Here is a 20,014-nt window from a genome sequence, read left to right as displayed (position 1 = left end):
CCCTCTAACCTCTCTGTTTCTATTTCCTCTCCTTGAAGAATGTAGTGTAAGGCTTTGTTCCCACTACATATTGATAAGCACAATAGGTGGAATTAATCTCTATGATCATTAACTCTGGCCGCTAGTTTTCAACAATGGCTGTTGTTAGCACTAATCAGTATGTTGAGCAAACATAGCCTAGATCTCCTGTGGTGCTGTCACGGAGGATGACTATGGAAAAATAATTTTAAAGAACAAAGAAAAAACAAATCCTAGAATGCACTGCTTTCCCTCAACAGTTCCTCACAATCTTCCCACCCTGCCTAGTCCCCTGCAACAGCATTTCAGTTTCTAAAACCGTAGAACATATCAATTCAGTGCAGACTATTGCACAGTAAAGTTGCAGCACCTACTGATTGGCTTCTCTGTCTGCTCTTTTGTGTTTGCAATACACAGCACAAAGCAGAATTCTGTAAACACACCTCATTCTCCCTAAATGTCCCAACATTGTAAACACTGTCAAGCTATAGGACATTGCAGGCGAAACTACAATTGTGACTTAGGGTGGTATTACACGGGAGGATGGGGGCCCGATAATACCTGTAAATGAGCAGCGATCTGCTAGATCGTTGCTCATTTACTTGGCCTATTACACGGCCCGATAATCGTTAAACAAGGGCTGCAGGGACATCGTTACCGATCATCGGCTAATCGTTGTCTTTAGTACACGGAACGATAATCGTCCGAATCGGGCCGATTATCGTTCCATGTAATAGTACCCTTAGGCGCGCTCTTACACACCTTGGAAAGGATACTTCCAAGATGTGGATTGAGAACAGGTAAGTGCCAGGGAGCAGAAGGCTTCAGCTGTCCTCTGTTTCATGATCAACCCCTTCTGATAAAACCCCATTTTACCTGATCTGACAAAGGTCTGATGAAAGTTACTGCTACTACCATTAAACTGAATGGCCTCAGTATGTCTGCGATCTGAGAAGGGTTATAATGCGTTATCAAAACTACCTACTATGTGTCAAAGAATTTCTTGGCCTTCATGGCCCTCCCTTGTCGATAATCATTCAGTGTAATAGCGCATGCATGCTTAATGTTGACTTATCATGGTTTTTGAACATACTTAAAGTGATTGTACCATCAGGCCTGGGCTGAAGCACTGGAGGCGGGCCGACCTACCCCCAGTGGGAGGAAACCCCCGCCCCTCTATTAATCGGCTCCATTAGAATCAATGGAGCCATATCATAGAGGGGCGGGGGGTTCCTCCCACTGGGGGGAGGTCGGCCCGCCTCCAGTGCTTCAGCCCGGGCCTGATGATACATTCACTTAAAAGAGGTTATCCAGTGCTACAAAAACATGTCCACTTTTGCACCACTCTTGTCTCCAGATTGGGCGGGGTTTGAAATTCCATTAAAGTAAATGGAGCTTAATTGCAAACCACACCTGAACTGGAGAAAAAGGTGGGGCAAAAGTGGCCATGTTTTTGTAGCGCTGGATAACACATTTGAAGATCACAATTTTGTCAGTAACAGCCTGCTGCGTATCGCTCCGTGTAGACCTCCTGCTGCTTCCAGCTTGCTGTCTGTGCATGTAATAGCACAAGCAGCGAATGGGGAACGAGGAGGAAGCGAGTCATGAGCTGACAGGTCCCCTGGAACATCGGCCCATGTAATATGGCCTTTAATCTCTCACTCCGTGGAGCCACTATTTTTCCTCAGCCATTCCTATTAGGCTAGATTCACACTGTGTGTTTTTTTCGGTATAACATATATGTTGTATGGTAAAAACTGTATTCTACGGCTGGGGAAGCCCTCAATATCATGCCGGGAGTGAAGAAAGTGTTTGAATCTTCACGGCTCTGTAAAAAAAAGGCAGCATGGCTCTGTCACTACAGTGCCACAAACATTCAGACACTTTCCCTGCTCCCGGCCACTACTGGGCTTCCCCGTCCGTAGAATATGGGAATAAGCCCTAAAACACAGAAAACTGAAGGTATATGGAGCTCTCTCGAATGTCCACAGTCAGATGATGGCAATAGGAGTTGGACATGACCCCTTTTTTCTTGGGGAGAAAACTTGTCTGTGATGCATGTCAGCCGACAGTTATTTAAAGGGATCGTTCAGAGTTGTAAAACTTGTAACATCTTGCTGCCTATGCTTACCTGTCTCCACTCCTGAGAGGAACTAGTCCAAGGAGTGACAGCCGGCTCACCCAATCACTAACTGGGATAGGACACCGACACAGCTGCAGAATGGCTGAGAGGGCTTGCAGCATGCACAGGGGACCAGAGCGGCGGAATGGAGGCAGCCTGGCAGGTAAGTGGATGTAATTGTTTTCACCAACCCCCTCCCTGGGCATTGCCAAAAAAGGGGTCCAGATGGAGTACCCCTTTAGAGTCTGAGGTAGGATAATGGTTGTGTGACTATATATATATATATATATATATATATATATATATATACATATAAAAAACCCTATATAACTGTGACCCCCTGTTACCCCATATAAATGTGATCCTGTATACATGTGAACCCCTATGTTATCCTATAGAGATGCGCGAACCCGAACCTTTGGCATTTGAATCCCACTGTCTTCTCATTCCGTGAGAAAGGTGGAGAGAGCCCGAGTCCCGCCTGGAAAAGAGGGATACAGTCTATGACCTAGACGGGACTTGGGCTCTCTCCACCTTCCTCACGGAACGAGAAGACAGCAGGATTCAAACGCCAAAGGTTCAGGTTCACGCATCTCTATTACCCTATATACATATTACCCTATGTACATATTACCCTATATACATGTGACCCTATATAGTAAACCCCTATATTACCCTATATACATGTGACCCTATATACATGTGACCAGGGGCATAGCTAGGATTCATGGGACCCCATAGCAAAAAACTGTATGGGGCCCCCCTCCCCTACACACACACACACATATATATATATATATATATATATATATATATATATATATATATATATATACACATACATACATACATACTCGGTGATGTGGCCAAAAAAAAATTCTCTTGTGGCCAGAGGCAGAATCCTATGGTTTTATACATAGATGCAGGAGCAGACTACCTTTTGCTTAACCCTTTATTTACTGCAGTGTGTAAGTGACCCAATGTTCTCTTACATGCTGCAACACAAACAAAGGGTTAATACAGAAGACAATTAGCTCTCTCCTTCCTACTCCTGCACTGATAACCCCTGACCTCTGCAGGAGCTCAGAGAACAGAGGTTATCAGAGTAGTCAGGCAGAGAGCTAATTGTCTTCTGTATTAACCCTTTTTTTGTTTTGCACCATGTTAGAGAACACTGGGTCACTTACACACTGCAGTAAATAAGGGGTTAAGCAAAAGGACACAGAAGGCTCTTATCTTCCCTGGGCCCCATAGCAACCGCCTTCCCTGCCTCTATGGTAGCTACGCCACTGCATGTGACCCTATATAGTAAACCCCTATGTCACCCTAGATACATGTGGACCCTGTTACCAGGGCCGATTCTGGGGTTTCTGCCGCCTGAGTGATGTCCCACGCCGCAGCCGGCCCGCGCTCTCCGCTGTCTCCACATCCTGTCAGGTCCCGCGACGTCACCCTGCAGCTGTCACAGACCTCCAGGCTGTGGTGAGTGAGTGGGGTGATCGGGTCGCACAGGGCCGCCCCGATCACCCCAGCGCGTCCCCCACCGACCCCGGGCACTCACCACAGCCTGGAGGTCCGTGACAGCTGCAGGGTGACGTCGCGGGACCTGACAGGATGTGGAGAGCGCGGGCGATGGGACAGGTGAGCGGCCGCTGTCATTTTTTTAGGTGATACTTAACAAAAATGACAGCGGGGGGGACATAACGCCGCCCCCAGCCGCCTGAGGCAGAAGGCTCATTCCCCCTCATGGCAGAAGCGGGCCTGCCTGTTACCCTGTATAAATGTCACCCCATGTAATTGTGAACACCCTATATAACTCCCTAATATGGAATACTTGATAAACTAGCTTACACGGATCCTGAAGAAGGGAAAAGAACTGCATGGTCAGCAAGGGGTTAATGCTATAAGACTCCAATGAGTATACCTTCCGGAATATGGATGACTATGTACACAGCGCCACCATATCCCGCAGCACTTAGGGATTTGCTACAGATCAGGCGCCGCTCGCTTTTCTTCACGCCACATAAAATGGCGCGGACCCTTTAAAGAATTCCGCTCCAACTTCCCAGGAGTTTGGCGGTTGTCCGGGTAACTGCCCTTCCCCCACCCTAAACCAATCACCTCCTCCCGCCATTGCCGGCGCCAAAGCTCAAACCCGCCCTGTTTCTCGTCAAGGAGACTGGAACAGGGGGCGGGAGCATAGCTTAAAGCCACGCCTACAGTGGGTGGTCCGGATGACGAGCTTTCTGACGTGAGTCGCTCGCGGCGAATGGGAATGTGAAAGACGAGCGAGTAGGGAGTGGAACGGTCGTTGGTGACGTCAGAGGGAGAGGATAGCAACAGTTGCCTTGAGACCCCCGGCGCCATAGTGACTGTAGCCGTGGAGACTGTTACTTGCCAACCGGAGACACACGATCAGCAGTGGCCAGAGGAGCAACCCGGGGACCGCGGGGCCACAAGTTTCACACCATCAGCTAAGCGCAGCCAGGTGAACCCTCACCCGTCCTGGGAATGGGGTGTTAGAGGTCGGGGCACGGAAGTGGATGGGACGTAGAGAGCAGATGCGGGCGGTGCACCGATTAACCCGAGCCCGTCCCTAGATGTCTGTGTGTATATGTGCCCGGTGGCAGCTGCTCGCCTCCTCCCTGATCTATGGAGCCCGGCAGCAGCGGCCACAGACCAGCAACTTCTGACGCGGCCTTGTTTCTGTGCTGAAGTTTAGTAGTTACCATAGAAACCGAGAGGGGAGTTCCAGCTAATGCTGCTGCTTTCTCCTAGCACTGGGGATATATGGGGGGACACGGGGTGTATGGGGGTATATGGGGGGACACGGGGTGTATGGGGGGACACGGGGTGTATGGGGATATATGGGGTGTATGAGGATATATGGGGGGACATGGGGTGTATGGGGGGACACGGGGTGTATGGGGATATATGGGGTGTATGAGGATATATGGGGGGACACGGGGTGTATGGGGATATATGGGGTGTATGCGGATATATGGGGGGACATGGGGTGTATGGGGATATATGGGGGGACACGGGGTGTATGAGGGGACACGGGGTGTATGGGGATATATGGGGGGACACGGGGTGTATGGGGGTATATGGGGGGTCACGGGGTGTATGAGGGGACACGGGGTGTATGGGGATATATGGGGGGACACGGGGTGTATGGGGATATATGGGGGGTCACGGGGTGTATGGGGATATATGGGGGGTCACGGGGTGTATGGGGATATATGGGGGGACACGGGGTGTATGGGGATATATGGGGTGTATGCGGATATATGGGGGGACATGGGGTGTATGGGGATATATGGGGGGTCACGGGGTGTATGGGGATATATGGGGGGACACGGGGTGTATGGGGATATATGGGGGGACACGGGGTGTATGGGGATATATGGGGGGTATGGGGATATATGGGGGGACACAGGGTGTATGGGGATATATGGGGGGACACGGGGTGTATGGGGATATATGGGGGGACACGGGGTGTATGGGGATATATGGGGGGACACGGGGTGTATGGGGGGACACGGGGTGTATGGGGATATATGGGGGGACACGGGGTGTATGGGGATATATGGGGGGACACAGGGTGTATGGGGGTGTATGGGGGGACACGGGGTGTATGGGGGGACACGGGGTGTATGGGGATATATGGGGGGACACGGGGTGTATGGGGGTATATGGGGGGACACGGGGTGTATGGGGATATATGGGGGGACACGGGGTGTATGGGGGTATATGGGGGGACACGGGGTGTATGGGGGTATATGGGGGGACACGGGGTGTATGGGGGTATATGGGGGGACACGGGGTGTATGGGGATATATGGGGGGACACGGGGTGTATGGGGATATATGGGGGGACACGGGGTGTATGGGGGTATATGGGGGGACACGGGGTGTATGGGGGGACACGGGGTGTATGGGGATATATGGGGGGACACGGGGTGTATGGGGATATGGGGTGTATGGGGATATATGGGGGGACACGGGGTGTATGGGGATATGGGGTGTATGGGGATATATGGGGGGACACGGGGTGTATGGGGATATATGGGGTGTATGGGCATATATGGGGGGGACACGGGGTGTATGGGGATATATGGGGTGTATGAGGATATATGGGGGGACACGGGGTGTATGGGGATATATGGGGTGTATGAGGATATATGGGGGGACACGGGGTGTATGGGGATATATGGGGTGTATGAGGATATATGGGGGGACACGGGGTGTATGGGGATATATGGGGGACACGGGGTGTATGGGGATATATGGGGTGTATGAGGATATATGGGGGGACACGGGGTGTATGAGGATATATGGGGGGACACGGGGTGCATGAGGATATATGGGGGGACACGGGGTGTATGGGGATATATGGGGTGTATGGGGATATATGGGGGGACACGGGGTGTATGGGGATATATGGGGTGTATGGGGATATATGGGGGGACACGGGGTGTATGAGGATATATGGGGTGACACGGGGTGTATGAGGATATATGGGGGACACGGGGTGCATGGGGATATATGGGGTGTATGGGGATATATGGGGGGACACGGGGTGTATGGGGATATATGGGGGGACACGGGGTGTATGGGGATATATGGGGGGACACGGGGTGTATGGGGATATATGGGGTGTATGAGCATATATGGGGGGACACGGGGTGTATGGGGATATATGGGGTGTATGAGGATATATGGGGGGACACGGGGTGTATGGGGATATATGGGGGGACACGGGGTGTATGGGGATATATGGGGTGTGTGGGGATATATGGGGTGTATGGGGATATATGGGGGGACACGGGGTGTATGGGGATATATGGGGGGACACGGGGTGTATGAGGATATATGGGGGGACACGGGGTGTATGGAGATATATCGGGTGTATGAGGATATATAGGGGGACACGGGGTGTATGGGGGGACACGGGGTGTGTGAGGATACATGGGGATATATGGGGGGACACGGGGTGTATGGGGATATATGGGGTGTATGGGGATATATGGGGGGACACGGGGTGTATGGGGATATATGGGGGGACACGGGGTGTATGGGGATATATGGGGGGACACGGGGTGTATGGGGATATATGGGGGGACACGGGGTGTATGGGGATATATGGGGTGTATGAGGATATATGGGGGGACACGGGGTGTATGAGGATATATGGGGGGACACGGGGTATATGGGGTGTATGGGGATATATGGGGGGACACGGGGTATATGGGGTGTATGGGGATATATGGGGGGACACGGGGTGTATGGGGATATATGGGGTGTATGGGGATATATGGGGGGACACGGGGTGTATGAGGATATATGGGGGGACACGGGGTGCATGAGGATATATGGGGTGTATGGGGATATATGGGGGGACACGGGGTGTATGAGGATATATGGGGGGACACGGGGTGTATGGGGATATATGGGGGGACACGGGGTGTATGGGGTGTATGGGGATATATGGGGGGACACGGGGTGTATGGGGATATATGGGGGGACACGGGGTGTATGGGGATATATGGGGGGACACGGGGTGTATGGGGATATATGGGGGGACACGGGGTGTATGGGGATATATGGGGTGTATGAGCATATATGGGGGGACACGGGGTGTATGGGGATATATGGGGTGTATGAGGATATATGGGGGGACACGGGGTGTATGGGGATATATGGGGGGACACGGGGTGTATGGGGATATATGGGGTGTGGGGATATATGGGGTGTATGGGGATATATGTGGGGACACGGGGTGTATGGGGATATATGGGGGGACACGGGGTGTATGAGGATATATGGGGGGACACGGGGTGTATGGGGATATATGGGGTGTATGAGGATATATGGGGGGACACGGGGTGTATGGGGATACATGGGGTGTATGGGGGGACACGGGGTGTGTGAGGATACATGGGGATATATGGGGGAACACGGGGTGTATGGGGATATATGGGGTGTATGGGGATATATATGGGGATATATGGGGTGTATGGGGATATATGGGGGGACACGGGGTGTATGGGGATATATGGGGTGTGTGGGATATATGGAGTGTGTGGGGATATATGGGGTGTATGGGGATATATGGGGTGTGTGGGGATATATGGGGTGTATGGGGATATATGGGGGGACACGGGGTGTATTGGGATATATGGGGGGACACGGGGTGTATGAGGATATATGGGGGGACACGGGGTGTATGGGGATATATGGGGTGTATGAGGATATATGGGGGGACACGGGGTGTATGGGGATACATGGGGTGTATGGGGGGACACGGGGTGTGTGAGGATACATGGGGATATATGGGGGGACACGGGGTGTATGGGGATATATGGGGGGACACGGGGTGTATGGGGATATATGGGGGGACACGGTGTGTGTGGGGAAATATGGGGTGTGTGGGGATATATGGGGTGTGTGGGGGTGTATGGGGATATATGGGGTGTGTGGGGATACATGGGGGGGACACGGGGTGTGTGGGGATATATGGGGTGTGTGGGGGTATATGGGGGACACGGGGTGTGTGAGGATACATGGGGTGTATGGGGATACATGGGGTATATTGGGTGTATGGTGACATTGGGGATATGTGGGTTATATGGGGATACATGGGGTTTATCGGTATATATGGGGTGTATGGTGACATTGGGGATACGTGGGGTCTATGAGGTGTATGGTGACATTGGGGATACATGGGGTGAATGGTGACATTGGGGATACATGGGTTGTATGGTGACATTGGGGATACGTGGGGTCTATGAGGTGTATGGTGACATTGGGGATACATGGGGTGAATGGTGACATTGGGGATACATGGGGTGAATGGTGACATTGGGGATACATGGGTTGTATGGTGACATTGGGGATACGTGGGGTCTATGAGGTGTATGGTGACATTGGGGATACATGGGGTGAATGGTGACATTGGGGATACATGGGTTGTATGGTGACATTGGGGATACGTGGGGTCTATGAGGTGTATGGTGACATTGGGGATACATGGGGTGAATGGTGACATTGGGGATACGTGGGGTCTATGAGGTGTATGGTGACATTGGGGATACATGGGGTGAATGGTGACATTGGGGATACATGGGTTGTATGGTGACATTGGGGATACGTGGGGTCTATGAGGTGTATGGTGACATTGGGGATACATGGGGTGAATGGTGACATTGGGGATACATGGGGTGAATGGTGACATTGGGGATACATGGGTTGTATGGTGACATTGGGGATACGTGGGGTCTATGAGGTGTATGGTGACATTGGGGATACATGGGTTGTATGGTGACATTGGGGATATGTGGGGTGTATGGTGACACAGGAGATACACTTATGTCTTTACTTCTGTATGTAATTCCAGTTCAGGAGGAGCTTATCCATCATGCTTCTGGTGATCTTGTCCTTCCCGTATTATTGGGGGATATTATGACATATTATTGGGGGATATTATGACATATTATTGGGGGATATTATGACAGAACTGGTGGGACATCTGACACATAAGGAGCTGTAGAGTATTGTATGATGCCGGGTGATGTCTCCTGCTCCCCTGATAACACCTGTTGTATCACCCGGGATCTTTCCATTTCCATGTTATCGTGTTGGTTCTTACTCAGGATCTTCCCAGTGACATGTCGGTGTTGTTCTTATTCAGGGCCGTCTCACCTCTGGTGCTGGGGGGAAGTGCTTTACCTCTTCTCTAGCTGTTGTAGGTAGTTTAGAATGATTTTCCTAATAAGTTGGCTTGCTTGTAGTTGTCCACATTCCCGTGTATGTTGCGTTATATTTACGTCTTCTATCGTTGTCTTTCTATCTGGAAGGCAGGACTGTTTATTTTTGTTGCCTTAGGATACCAAACAGGTCAGGCGTGCAGCGCTCGCTGTGTACAATTGCATCTGCAACTCTGTTCTGTATAAAAGGCAAATCCCGAGCAATAAGTGTGAACTTCCCTGGAGATGATGGAGGGAGGAGTGGGCTATCTCCTCTTTATTCCTACTTTTGTAGACTTTTAGCTTGGAGTGAACATCCTCTAGTGTATTGGTTTCAAGATGTAGTCAGACTTGGAGGATTTGTTGAGTAGTGCTGCTCATATTCTTGCGTTGCGTTGTCCTATCTCGATCGCTGGGGTCTACGCTAGATCATAGTAGTAAATTATTAGCTCTGGGCTATTACATCTAGTATTACCGGGGAATTAGTCCTTTTCCACTTTTTGGTCACTTGTATTTTTGCCATTGGACGCTTTATCCTATACTACTGTGATGTAGAATGAGCCGGTTGGCGTTGTTCCCAGACTGTTTCTATAGTTACTACTGCAAAGACTTTGTTAAAAGAAAAAAAAAATATGGGCTGAATGTAGTAGTCACGTACTTGATGTCACAGACCTCGCCCATTTAACTTTCTTGAGGAACCCTAGGCCTTATTCTCACCTTCTGTAAACTTGTTCATAATTGCAGATACGCAATTACGGATCCACAATCCATTCCGCAAAAAGTACATGTCCTAGCGCAGACCGTAAATGCCGAACAATTAGCCAATAGAAGTCTATGGGATCTGCATGTTACATCCATAATTTCCACAAAAAAGGGTCCGCAAAATATATAAATTGCAGGTGCACTATGGACAATTTTTTTGGATTGCAGACATAGGCCTCATTCACACGTTCAGTGATTTTTAGATTTTTAATATTGTATATGACCTGCCCGCAATCAGACTGTAAACTTCTGAAGGGGATTAAGGTCTACAGAGCCTGGAGCGCCTGATTTATGGACAGAAAAGACTTAGACCCCTTTTATACATCACTATATATTAGGTTCTGTAATTGTGGGCTATATTGTACCCTCTTGATTTGTATGGACCCTTTTAAACATCTGTAGTTACGGATCCGTAATTGGGTCATGATCCACGCCTAAAAAAAGCAACAACTGGTAAGTCATAGGATGTGCCATATTTGCGTCACAGACTTGCCTAGAGAAATCAATGGGTACCTGCAAAAAATGGACAGCTCATGTTGTTTCTGCATTTCCCCTCTTTCAGACACCCTTCTACTTTTTGGAGAATGCTGCTGTATTGTGGATTAATTTCAGCTGTGTAATGAGATGTTTGTGCCCCTATATTGCAATCTACTCATAGCTTTTGGTTGGAGATTTGTTAGAAATCTATAGAAGCTCAGGTCTCACTGATACATGTAGGGGAGGTTAATCAATATGAAATGGTTTAGGTTATGCTGCGTTTATACGGAACGATTATCATGCGAATTTGCACGATAACGATCGAATTTGAACGATAATTGTACGTGTAATCGAAGCGAACGATCAAACGAAGAGCAAAAAATTGTTCATTTTGATCTTTGAACATGTTCTTAAATTGTCGTTCGCCAAAAATTTGCAGATCGTTCCGTGTAAACAGTTGTTCACCGATTTTTACCTATGTGCGAGATAGGCTTAAGCGATAGCAAAACTAATTTTATGTACGATATATCGTTCCATCTAAACGCTAATCGTTATAAAAAAAAATTGTTACTTCAAAATCATTAATCGTACGATTTGGCGAATTATCGTTCTGTGTAAACGCAGCACAAGTCCTGGATATAGTATGTCGTTTATATATTGGGTCACAGGAATATGATCTGTTTGGTTATAGTCAGAGTTCTAAATAGCCATGTGCAAGGTATTGTGGGAAGTGTGAAATCAGCTGTGTAAGTACACAAGAAGCCTTTCCTTTCTTTTTCTTTTTTTTTCTTCCATTCTCTCTCTGCCACCAGACCTGGCAGGCACATTTCCTTACAACTTGGGTATGGTGTACACTGCATTTTTGTTTTTTGTTAATTTATAGATTTTTATACTTGGGGTGCCTTCACACGTACACGCAACTTATTTTCCGCAGAAAATCCGAATGGTACAAACAAACGCACATAATACACTGCTGTGAGAATACATTGCCATTGAGTTACATAGTAATCATTATCGCAGCGGATTTCATTACAATAAACTTGCAGTGTGAAATCTGCTGCGATACGGTACGTGTGAAGGCACCCTTAAAAGAATAAAACATACACATGAAACTAATGCTACATGATTGTGTAGCACGCCATCCAGCAGAATCACTTTGCCATTTCCTTTCATTACAAAAAATTGCATTGCATATATCACCCTGTCTAACCCTAACCCTTTAATGAAATGAAATCTGTGAAACATCTAAGCACAGAAGGCCGACAATCGTCCCGTGTAATAGCAGGCAACAATAAGCTGACATGAACGATGTCGGCTGATCTTTGCAGTCGTTTGTCTTTCAACATGTTAAAAAACAAACGACTGTGATAGCAGTCCCCCGTGCAATAGGAGCGGCGGCAGCAGCAGACCACCGCTAGCCTCTATGGGCTGCCCGGGGTTATCTAGCGATCACCCGGGCAGCCCCACCGCACCTCCCCGCAACCTCCCCTGCACTAACCCACTCACTGCCGCTGCGCCGCCAGCAGCACTCGTTTGCTCCTCTTATGTTGCCCCGTGTAATAGGGACTTAAGAGGGTAGTGCGGCGCTAAGAAATTATTCACAAAATAACACACATTACAAAGTTATACAACTTTGTAATGTATGTTATGTATGTGAATAGCCCCCTTCTCGGTGTTCCCCGCCCGTGGACCCGGAAGTGTATTGCATTATACATACCTGTATTCGTGTCGACCCCCGTCCGCCAATCGGTGTTTACTCTTTCTAATCCCGGCAAAAGAAGGAAGGATGTCTACATACACGGAGGACTGGCGAATATTTAGCAAACGATTAACAATAATTATAGGGTCAGCCTAAAAGATGCGACCAACGACAAACTGAAGATTTTTTTTAACCGTTGCCTGCATAAACACGCAATGATTATTGTTTAAATTTGAACAATATAACTATTTTTTGCACGATAATTGTCCCATGTAATGGGGCCCTTACAGATATGGCTTTTCATTGTACAGTACCTTTGCTGTATATTTCATGTGATTTATGACCCCTTTATACATGCTGCTTTCTCACCCCTTCTGTTTGACTTGCGCTTATATTCCTTAAACCAAATTATCCCAAAGTCCCTTCAGTCTTAACTAGGTACTCTGTCTGTTAAATCTTCTAAAAGGGTTAAGGTCCATGATATTTGTTTTTCCCAAAGTTACAAGCTATAAACCTCCTCCGCGCCACCTGTATCCTGATGCCTCCAGGCGCTATTTAAAATCCGCCGGCATCACTATGTTTTCATATTTAACTCTGGTCTCCTTGGTTCCCGCACTAAACACAAGGGGACTTCCCAAGACGCTAGCTGAGCCGGGAGACCCCTGCCGGCTGCACGAGGCATCGCTTTACTCCCCCTTACACACGTCTTCTAAATCTGACTGTGTGTGTGTGTGTGTGTGTATGTGTATATATATATATATATATATATATATATATATATATATATATATATATATATATATATATATATATATATATATATAATATATAATCTATATCTCTGACTCCCCACTGTCTGTTCTCAGACAGAGATATGCTGCTTCGGCTCTCTTAATCTCTACACACGGGAAAGTCATTGCCTATATGTACTTAAAGGTGATGGCAGCAGTGACCTCTGGTACGTGGCCCTGCACATATGGATGGCCCAATTTCCTGTGGTTTTCTTAGTGCCCCTTTATTATTTCTCATAAGATAAACTCTGTTCTTTATTGCCGGCCTTTTATAGAAATGTTGTTATTGATGATGTGCTTCCCTTCTCCTTTAAGGCTGGTGTCACACACAGCCATTATATGGGAAGTGGCCCCAAAAAGGGATGGGAACTACTGTGTGTCATTTTGCAGGCTTTTTAGATTGGAGGTTGTATGTGCACACGCCGCACAGATGGTTGGTGCATTGAGTGGTCCAGCCGCTGGATGTTGCCACCCCTCCTGTGGATAGTTTATCAGTCTAGGTTTGGGGGGGGGACTTTTTTTTTTTTTTAAAAAAAACTGGTTTTCAAAAGTTATCTAGACTTGTATATTGTTGTAAACTACTTCTATTTAAAAAAAAAAATAAAAAAAATTATATATTATATTTATAAATTTACTTATGAGCTGCTGTATGTCCTGCAGGAAGTGGTGTATTCTCTCCAGTCTGACACAGTGCTCTCTGCTGCCCCCTCTGTCCATGTCAGGAGCTGTCCAGAGCAGCAGAAAAACCCCATAGAAAACCTCTCCTGCTCTGTACAGTTCCTGACATAGACAGAGGTGGCAGCAGAGAGCACTATTTGATTTGAAAAAAAAAAAAAAAAAAAATCTCCTAAGGACCCATTGAAAGTGATAGTGTCCACTGACAACAAATCTCTCCCCCCCCCCCCCCTCCCGGCCGTTTGATGTGAGTAAGGCTGCATTCACACGTCCGTAGATTTTGCGGACCTATTTTTTTCCTGTCCAGCATGATGTGTCAATATCATATATTGTATTTCCCAGTCGTGTATCTTTAAAATACGTCTCATTGATTTGGTTCCTGCAGGTTAAAAGATAATTTTTTTTTTTTTGCCCTAGCCTAGGCACTGAGCACCTCTTAAAAGGCTTAACCTCTTAAAGGGGTTATCCAGCGCTACAAAAACATGGCCACTTTTCCCCCTACTGTTGTCTCCAGTTCAGGTGCGGTTTGCAATCAAGCTTCATTTACTTCAATGGAACTGAGTTTCAAAACCCCACCCAAACTGGAGACAACAGTAACGGGAAAGTGGCCATGTTTTTTTTTTTTTCAAACTGTTTTTATTGATTTTATCATATATAAAGTTCACATCATACATACAGGACACTACAGCATTTCGTGTCCGCAAAGGAAAACATGCAAACATAACATTCCACGAACCCCACCCTCTCCCTCCCTACTACCCCCCTCCCCTCCTCCCCAGATGCAGAAACCTTGCGTAACACGAAAAAGGAACGGGAAAGGTGTCATTCACCCCTGTAAGTACCTCAGACCTTTAAACGACCCAGTGACCCCGCAATATCTGCAGTCAGATACCATTTAGTCCCCGTAAAGACCCTCATCAATTCCTTGATTTCTTGGTCTGAATAAAAGATTTCCACAAAGCGTCTCCACTTCCTAAAAAATTGCACTGTGCTTTTCTCCTTAAGCCGTTCACATTCCACCCTGTCCAGGAACAAGAAATGCTTCATTTGTGTTAGTACCTCCGCCAATGACGGCATAGCGGGCTGCAGCCATGCTCTCAGAATACATCTCTTAGCTACCAGCAAAAAGGCATGGAGAGCCAGGGGAACAGTCATTGACTCCGGGGCAGAGTGGAAGAGAAGAAGCTGAGGTGACAATGGGATCTTTAACTTCCATTTAGTATGTATCAAGGCCACCAACTGGGACCAGAAATTGCGTGTATGGGGGCAGGACCAAATACCATGAGTTAAATCTGACGCTGGCTGTTGGCATTTAGGACAGGCCAAGAGTCTATCTGGGGCCATGGGGTGGGGGGGGATGTTAAAGCCATAAATGGCTCTATGAATAAGTCTATATTGTGATTCTCGCCATCTTTCATTAGGGATTGCACGGCGAACCGTAGCCCATCCATCTATGATCTTTTTAGGTATGTCGGTGTCATCAAATATTGTGGCCCATTTGTTGAACATATTGGCACTAAGTGTGTCACTGGATCTGTCCCCTAGTTTATGGTATAAGTATGATAGGGATGGATTTGTCGGGGGATCATTTATCATTGTGTCCATCTCAGTTAGTCCGGTTAGAGTTGTTAAGTCCTTCAGTCGTGAGGTCAAAAACCCCATCAGCTGAGAGTAAGCTAGGAACTGAGAGGGAGGCAGTGAGAATTTCACACATATTTCCTGGAAAGTGAGAAGTCTATTATTCTGATGGTGGAAAAGCTGATGTAGAGAAAGTATTCCCGCAGCTCTCCATTTCTGGAACATCGGGTTATTTCTACCCTGGGGAAACTCCGGGTGGCCCCAGAAGGAGAGATGTCTAGAGATTAACTGAGGCAATCCATACAATTTTCTCACTATTTTCCACGTTGCTATGGTGTCTTTAAGAAGCAGATTATGTTTAACTTCCGGGGGAAGGGCAGCATATTTTGTATGCAGTAAAGCTGACAGTGACCATGGCGTTGCCACCCCGGCTTCCAAGGCCCAGTTGGAATAGAAGGTGGACTGCTGGACCCAGTCTATACAGTGCCGCAAGAGGCACGCTACATTGTATCTTCTTAAATCGGGGAAATTTATTCCTCCTTTAGAGCGGGGGAGTTGGAGCTTGGCCAGAGCTATCCTGGGTCTCTTTCCGGACCAAATGTACCTGGAGAAGGCGGATTGCAACCTCGTCACATCGTGGTGGCGTAGCAGCAGAGGAATGGTTTGCATTGGGTAGAGGAGTTTTGAGAAACTAAACATACGTATAAGATGGCATTTACCTAAAAATGATAATGGTAGACGTTCCCAGTGTTTAAGTTCAGAAAGGATTTTGAGTATAAGGGGGGGATAATTTAGGTGGTAAAGTGTTTCTGGGGTACGGCCAATATGTATTCCCAAATATTTAATTGGTTTGGATGTGACTTTTACCGGGGTGTCCTGAGGTAACTGGGAGCGGAGGGTTTGCATAGTCGAGAGGTCTAACAATTCACTTTTGGCCAGATTTATCTTGAACCCTGAGTAGCCTCCAAACTGAGTAAGCATCTGGTAAAAGATCGGCAGATCAGTTACTGGGGAAGCCAAGAATAACATCAGGTCATCCGCAAATGCCGTCAGCTTGGTGACCACTCGGCCCACCCGGATCCCCTGGATCTCGCTATTTTCCACCCACCGCAGAAAGGGCTCTAGAGATAAGTTGAACAGTAGGGGTGACAAGGGGCACCCTTGGCGTGTGCCCCTCTGGAGAGGGAACGGGGATGATAAAAAACCGGACGTGTGTATCCTAGCTTGAGGCTCCGAGTATAGGCCCCCAGAAAAGTCCTGAAGGCTCCCTCGAAGCCCATATGGTCCAATACCGTTCCCAGCCATCCCCAGCCCACACTATCAAACGCTTTCTCTGCATCTAAGGTGAGTAGGGCTGGGGAGGGGTGGGAGGCCGGTTTATTACGTACACTATCTAGAACAGCCAGTACCTTTCGCAGGTTAGCAACCGCTGATCTTCCCTGAATAAAGCCCACCTGGGAGGGAGTGATTAGGTGAGGCAAAAGGATGGCTAGTCTGTCTGCCATCATTTTGGATACCAGTTTTAAATCCACATTGATTAGGGAAATTGGGCGATAAGCCGTCGGACACGTGAGATCTTTCCCTGGTTTCGGGAGCACTTTAATATAGGCAGTGTTAGCTTCTCCCGGGATCCTCTCTCCCCCCAAGTAGCTATTGTATAATCCAGTGAGACAGGGTGAAATTTGATCTTGAAGTGCCTTAAAAAATTCCCCCGTGTAACCATCGGGGCCTGGGGCTTTATTGCCCGGTAATTTTTTAATAGCAGCTTTCACCTCTCCCTCCGTGAAGGGGGCGTTTAACATATCCCTATCTTCTGATGAGATTTTAGAAAGGCCCACACTATCCCACGGGAAGGGCTCTAATGTATTTCCCGCTTCCCTTTTAGAGTATAGCTGGACATAGAAATTCCTCAATATATTATTGATTTGAGCCGGATGGGAGGACATTGAACCCCCTTGATCTCGCATCTGGGTTATAGTGAATAGGGGTTGCTTGCCTTTGGCCAAATTGGCCAACAGTTTTCCCGATTTATTGCCGAAGCGGAACAGTCTCGCTTCCTGGCAGGACAGGTACAGTGTTTCCCTTGTTTCTAACCAATACTCATACTCTTTCTTCGTTAGCTGCCATGTGTGTTTTGTGATATCTGAGGGGGAGGATTGAAAGTCAGTATATGCCACCCGTAGGGCATTCCCTTTAGTTTCTAACTGGGTCGCGATCTCCCTTTTCTTTCTGGCCACATATGACATTATTTGTCCCCTCAGCACCGCCTTTGCCGCGCTCCAATACAGCTGCGGATCCTGCATATGTTCCGAGTTATTAGCTTGGTATTCAAGCCACCATCCCCGCAGCAATTCCAGAAAGGAATCGTCCGTGGTCAACTGCGTAGGAAAGCGCCAGAGGAAGTCCGGGCCATGTATTTGGGAGGATCGCAGATCCATATTAATTGGGGAATGGTCTGAGATTAGCATGTCGCCTATGTCTATGCTGCTAACGCGAGAGAGGAGGGGGGTGGACACCAACATATAGTCAATACGGGACCAGGATTGGTGCGCCCACGAAAAATGTGTGTATTCCCTACCTTCAGGGTGTCTGAACCTCCATGTGTCAGTTAGCTCGGAGGCCGATAAGAACGTTGGTAATGGGGAGTCCCTCCCACCCGTAGTTAGTTTAACCGGTACGTCATGACGCCTGTCTTCTAGGGCGTTGGCTACTACATTAAAGTCCCCCCCTACTATTTTCAAGGGCGTTGTGTCCGCTAGCAGAGTATCCCTCAGGGAATTTAGAAATTCCTTTTGACCCGTGTTTGGAGCATAGATGTTATAGATGCTAATTGGTTGGGGGGTGCCCTTGAACGTGAGACTCACCACCCTCCCCTCACTGTCATGTTGTATGTTGGTGGCTAAAGAGGCTAGGCGCCTGTGGATCAGAATTATAGTACCTGCTTTACCCCGGACCGCCGGAGATCCCACCACCTTGCCCACCCAGAGTCTTTGCATTCGTATGAAATCCGCCTCCTCCAGATGTGTCTCCTGCAATAAAGCAATTTCAGATTTAAGACGTTTCAAGTGCCTTAGTACCATTAGCCGCTTTTGCGGCGAGCGCAATCCCTTAACGTTCCATGTCGTGATCCGCATAAGAGTAATAATGTAGATAAAAGTAATAGGTACTGCATCTGTGGAGAAACCGTCCCCCCCCCTCCCCCCCATTAAACATGCCCCAACAGAACAACAGAAACAAAAAACCCAAACATTGCATAGGTGACTCCCTTTTTTCCGCCATGTCAGGTGCAAGACCCAAACTAGGCCAGTGGAGGTAACTCAGACTAAACCAAAAGTATAACAACAGTTTAAACATCTCGAGCTAACTAAGTGCAGGAAACGCACTTCACCCCTCTGAAAACATTATAAAAAGTTACAAATATATAACCTGTGGACACAGTTACTCAAACCTGTCGGCCTGTAGTTTGTAACTCATCATCGAACCATTAATTATAATAGCATTAATAGCAATAGCAGTAGTCCCCCCTCCCTTTTTTTTTAGCATTGAACTAGATCATGACCTCTCACTATTGATCTAGAGTAGATTATAATGTCCCCAGGTAGGCTGATGACATCACTTCTGAAGCAGGTCAACCTTCATCTCTATGTGAAGAGAGGTCCACATTCGATCTTGCCTTCCTCGGGCCCCTCTGGCGCTGCTCCTTGGGCATAGAGGGCGGTTTAGATGTCTCCACTACGCGTCTGGCATCTTGTTGGCCCCAAGAGGATCTTCTTTGGCTTCCCTTCCTGATGTTAGAGGAGCCAAGGGAGTGATCGGCAGGAGAGGAAGGACTAAGTCCCAGGGTTTTTTCTGCAACCAGCGGGTCCTGGAAGGTCATGGTGATCCCGTCTGGGTGAAAAACTTTCAGGGTTGCCGGATACATTAGGGCAAATTTCATCTGCTTTCTGTGGAGTATGGAGCAGAGAGGGGAGAAGATTTTCCTTTTTCTGGAAACCTCTGCTGAGTAATCAGCGAAAATCAACAGTTTATGTCCTTTATACAGCACAGGTTGATTCTGTTGTTTAAAAGCTCTCAAAATCGCTGTCTTATCCGTGTAATCCAAGTACCGGACAATCACCTGGCGAGGGCGAGCAGATGTCTGGTTG

General features: G+C 47.8%; 1 protein-coding gene across 3 annotated transcripts in view; it reads left to right on the top strand.

Moving 5' to 3' along the window:
* The first annotated feature begins 4,396 nt into the window (after nt 1-4,396).
* Nucleotides 4,397-20,014, top strand: part of RFX2 (regulatory factor X2) — a 54,984-nt gene continuing 39,366 nt past the window's right edge. The window contains exon 1 of one of the 3 annotated variants that reach the window (XM_069978727.1): nt 4,397-4,628. The gene's annotated coding sequence lies outside the window, so the exon portion shown is untranslated. The remainder of the gene's footprint in view (nt 4,629-20,014) is intronic. The other 2 variants (XM_069978726.1, XM_069978728.1) reach the window with 2 other exon arrangements.

Source organism: Dendropsophus ebraccatus, chromosome 7 (genome assembly GCF_027789765.1).
Source record: "Dendropsophus ebraccatus isolate aDenEbr1 chromosome 7, aDenEbr1.pat, whole genome shotgun sequence".
NCBI classification, from domain to species: Eukaryota; Metazoa; Chordata; class Amphibia; order Anura; family Hylidae; genus Dendropsophus; species Dendropsophus ebraccatus.
Note: the sequence above shows the minus strand (reverse complement) of the source record. Positions and strands in the feature narration are given on the sequence as shown.